This window comes from Giraffa tippelskirchi, chromosome 8, assembly GCF_054371585.1.
Source record: "Giraffa tippelskirchi isolate mGirTip1 chromosome 8, T2T-mGirTip1v1.2.pri, whole genome shotgun sequence".
NCBI classification, from domain to species: Eukaryota; Metazoa; Chordata; class Mammalia; order Artiodactyla; family Giraffidae; genus Giraffa; species Giraffa tippelskirchi.
Genome location: NC_137282.1, coordinates 72,144,050 through 72,148,942, shown reverse-complemented (window position 1 = coordinate 72,148,942; position 4,893 = coordinate 72,144,050). Strand labels below are relative to the sequence as shown.

Genomic DNA, 4,893 nt, shown 5'->3' with positions numbered 1-4,893 from the left:
CAGGAAGTTCTCAGCGGGACAGAACCTGCCTTCACGTCTCAGCGGGACCACCGGGGACCGTCCCCTGGCCCTCACGCGCCCCCAACCCCTAGACCAGCTGCCCCGACTCCTCTCCCCACCCCCCACCACCCCAGCGCCCAGCCACCGAGGGGGGCCCGGGGAGGGATGGAGGTCTCAGCCGCGGTTCGGAGAGGTCACTTGTGAAACCGCCCTAGCTAGGCCGAGACGCCTAGGAGTAATTTTGTAAAACGTGAAAGATAACACAAAATGGACTGATGACTCTGAGAGAAGAATTGTAATTGGAGGAAATTTCAGGACTGGCTCTGATAGTGCATCCATGAAAAAGTAAAACTCATCCAGAGAGTAGAAAAGTGGTTACTAGGGCTATGGGGAGAGGTTGGTAAAAGGGAACAAATGTTCAGCTATAAGATGAATAGAGTCTGAGGATCTAATGTAAAACATGGCACTCTTTTTGACATGTTTTGTATAAATGAAATCTTATGAAGATAAAAATCTAAGTAGGAAAGATGGAGGGAAGAAAAAAAAACAGAAAGTGAAATATGTGAGGTGATATTAATTAACTGGATGAGGAATCCTTTCACATCGTAAACACGTGAAATCACCACAGTTATATTTCAATTTCTTGCAATTTTGTATGTCAATTGTACCTCAAAAAAGTTGAAATTTTAAAAAAAGATATTACAAGATCTATGAAAAACCGTGAAGATTGTGTCTGGCTTGATAACATTGAGAACCTAGAACTCAGGCGATCCAAAACGTCCCCCTGCCGAGGAGAGTGTTTGTGTCATCGATTACTCAATTCCGAATTATCATATGCTCCAGAATTGTCGGTTGGATGCAAGATTTCAAAGCAGCCACATGCTGGAAAACTTAGTTTTAATGAGTTTAGTTCTATTCTCTCAAAGTGGAGCGCTCTATTTAAAGATGATACTTTACGTGGACTTCCTTGATGTTTCGGACGTTGGATCGGAGACGGATGTAGTGAGATATCATGAAGTAATTCCCTGTTTTTCTGTTTATAATTTCCGCGACATGATCCTTCTAGTTAGTAAGAAGCATTTGTGTTGCCTTGAAGAGAATTAGATTATTATCATAATAATGGAAAGGGAAAGTAGTAGGTTTATGCTTGGCCCTCTTATATTTAAAATATACCTTTTTGGCTAGAGTGTGAGGCACAGGAGATCTAGATCCTGCAATCGAGGAATGAATCTGTGCCCTTTGCAATGGAAGCAAACTGTCTTAATCCCTGGAACCCTAAGGAAGTTCCTCAAAAGAGACGGTTTGCGACTAGGTCAGAAATGATAGTCTTCAAAGGCAATCCCTTTAACTTCAAAGGAACAAAATTTACTGACTGAAGAAAAGCCTCTGGGTAATAAGAATGAGGAGTCTCTGACCTATGAGCGGCACATCAATACTCCTATTGCCGGCAACAGGAGTAAAGAGGACATCCCATGACACAGAATGACCTGTCCCAGGAGAGAAGCCCAGGTTCATTCTGCCTGAGAGGAGAAGGCGGGCCGAGTGATGGTCTGGGAAGGGTTTAGAGACTCAGGGTGAGGGCACATGGCTACGCTTGCTGATGAGGGGTCAGATTCCCGATGAGATGAGACGACACGGCTCACCAGCATGGTGGGGCCGTCAAGAACCCCCTCGAATCTTGCAGACCCTCTGCGACCAATGAGAGAGAGCCAGGCACCGCTGCTCAGGGGGCACAGCTTCTGCTCTGCTCTTGGCAGGTCCCGGTCACCTGCCACCTTCCTGTCTCCAGCAGAGGTAAAGTAAGGCCCAAATGCCGCCTGAGGATCTTTGAGCTCAGAACGGAAACTCCCTTTTTTTCAGTGGCCTGGAGTGTCGTAAGCAATCCAAAGGTGAGCGGAATTAACTGCAAGTAGTCAGAATAATGGTGAGAACAAAAGGAAATGGCAAGTCATTGTTAACAATCTATGTTGGACTTAAAGTTTTGTGAAGAGAGAGACGGAACCTAGCTTCAGAAGGGGAGGGAGGTCCCGCAAGGTCGAATGAGGCCCACTGGTGGCTGGGGACTCATCTGGAGGAACTTCTCTGAAGAAGGGCCTGGGATCCATCTGAAAGCTGGAGTGGGAACCCAGGCCCGGGAGTGAGCGTCCAGAGCTGGAACGAGAGCTCCCGGGAGACTGACTCGAGCGCGGCTGCTTTCCGGGGCACCCACCTCCCCTTCTCCTCAGCTGATGCCCGCAGGCTGGGTAACGGCCCTTGAGGGAGAAGCCTTGGCAGAAGGTCTCCCCACGGAGGGAGCCCATAGGTGTCTCAGTCTGTCAGTGGCAGTTGCTCATTTTCCCGGGCTGCCAGCCCATCTGAGCTGTTTCTGTTGGAGGGAAAATCTGCCTGAAGTTATGCCTGAGGCCTGAGCTCTCTTGTTATCAAATTAGGCGAATATCCCATACATACTGTGAATACCTGGCATACTGCCATGGAATTCCTAAATATCCGTGTGCCGAAAGCTAACTCCGTCCCCACGTGTGCAAGCTAATTCAGCTGAACTCGCTCGTGTCTGACCCGTGTGGTAGTAGTGGTGAGAGCAGGAGTGGATCGGGAGCGAAAGGACCAGGTGGAATTTCTCGATTCAAATCCATGAATCTCTGAGGACTTGGTGAGCACGTTACACTTTAAGTGTCATTCCTGGCCTGAGAGGTAGCACGAACAGTACTTTTCTGACGGCCTCATGGAGACGTGAGACAGGAGTCGAGATCCACAGTATGCAGCGAGCGGTATCTTTGGTTATAGGCAGATCCAGAAAAAGCTATCAGCTCACTGTTGGTTCTTTCAAAGCACGTATTAGCTGTGTGGTTGCCCGATAACGTGAGTGCCGCCCACCTAGACTGTACACGCACCTCACGCACCGAGTATCTGTCGGCCTTGTAGATGAGGAGGTGGCTGAGTGGCGTTTGCGCGAGTGACTGGGTTTGAATCTAGACAGCACCCTTTGCTGTGGGCTTGGTGAAGTGCCGGTCCTCAGCACACAGGATTCTCATCCTTCCTGGCCGGTTTCTGGCGCCTCTCTACTATCTGGGTTCCACCAGCCTCATCTTTAGCAGCACCGGTGTGCTCTTACCACAAACCTCCGAAACAGCACGTTCTTTCAAGGTGCCTCCTCGTCCTTCACCGCTGGTGCTGGGCTCAGACCGTCCCCTGCCCCACGGCCCTTTCCCGGGCCTTTCCTTTTCACTCTCCCGTGGCTAAAGCTCTGACCCGTCCTCCAAGCGCGAGGCCTCTTCTCACTATTTCGCATTCCAGGCAGGCCTACTTATTCTGGGAGTTATTCCCCCTTGATACTTTCTGTCTATAACCAGGACCAGGACCAAGCATACACATCTCTTTCCACGCAACCCCTTCTTGACGCTCAGCTCTGCCGGGCGTGTTGGTGCTGACTCTCGTACGGATGGTGAGTTGACAGGTGACCGGTGACGGGTGAGCTTTGCATGAACCACGTGAAAAGTATGGTTGGCAAGCCTCTGACACAGATTCCCCCATGGGAAATCGTCGTCACCTCCTGAGACAGTCCTGGGAACAAAGGCGATGAACAGAGGATTCAGTGCTTCCGGACAAATCGAGTGCTTGTTGCAGACACAACCTGCCCCAGAGCGTCCAAGATCAAGTGTGAGGAAAGGCCTAGGAGTAGCAGGACCGGGGACTGAACAAGTCGGCTCTGCTCCTCTCCCGGCTGCAGTCCAAAGAAACGCCAAACAGGATGCCTCTTTGTTGCCATCAAGTGTCCAATTCTACACTTTTGTTAACAATGTATATAATGTTAAGGAGCGGGAGAGCCAGCTTTACTGAAACTTGTGGATCATGCACTTCTCATCCCTGCTACTGTTTGATACAATTAGAGTTTAAGAGCAGCCTGTTTTCCAGGAAAGATACTATATAACCAAAAGGTGCGATTTCTAGTGCCACCTTAATTTCCCCAGTCTCTGGGTACGAGAACTGAACCAAATGTTCTCTAGTATATTTTCAGGGACATGACAAGCTATTCAGATCCTTCCTGATAGATGTTCTGAAAAAGAACTACTAGCTGCAAGAACTAAATCTCAGTTTCAACTCCGGTAGAGGAGAAGCTGCGTTGCTGGCAACAGTTAAAAGAAACACTGTATCTTCCCAAGAATAGACTGGGTACCCCCAGCATTTACCTTGAGGCTGCAGCGAGGAAGACTAAGTCTGCCACTGAACTAGGTCCGTTTCTTTGACTTTAACCTTTATACGTGATTCCTGATATCTTCAGTTTCCGTATGCTGCCTGTAGCCCGAGACGTACAGGGCGCACCCCTCGTCAAGGCTCAGATTTCAAGAGTCTAATACATTTCCATTCAGACACAGATAGAAATCTGCAGAAGAGAGAATAATATGTATCTTGTTGGAGCGTTACAGGAATATCACGACATGACACGTGTGGCCCCGCGCGCCCCCAACCACAAGCCCAGATCTCCCGTCTCCCCTCCGAAACCTCCCCCTCCTCCCCCCCATACCCAGCCACCGAGGCGGGGGGGGGGGGCCCGGGGAGGGATGGCGGTCTCGGCCCCGGTTCCGAGAGGTCACTCGTGGAGCCGCCCTAGCTAGGCCGAGACGCCAGATGTGGCTGCCCTGCTGCTTCACGTCCATCTCCGTGAGCCATGCCCAAAAGGCACGTGAAATCATTGAGAGCAAATAGCGCCCCCAGAAAGCGCAAAATGATCCTCCTGAACCCCGCACGGCCGCCATCTTGGTGGATCCACGTTAGAGGTCGTTGGTAGGTATCCCCACTTGATGCCTGAATAGTACTCACGCGGACTCGATTTCTTTTCGCTTTTCCTGGGTGCCCTAGCCAGAGAGATCACGTGGGCCGGAGAGCAAACACGGA

General features: G+C 50.2%; 1 long non-coding RNA gene across 1 annotated transcript; it reads right to left on the bottom strand.

Moving 5' to 3' along the window:
• Window positions 1-276: 276 nt before the first annotated feature.
• LOC145518742 (uncharacterized) lies at window positions 277-4,381 on the bottom strand. The gene is made up of 2 exons (XR_014063241.1): window positions 4,188-4,381; window positions 277-3,561 (listed from the first exon to the last, which is right to left on the bottom strand). It is a non-coding gene; the product is annotated as an uncharacterized LOC145518742 (long non-coding RNA).
• Between the last annotated feature and the right edge of the window lie 512 nt (window positions 4,382-4,893).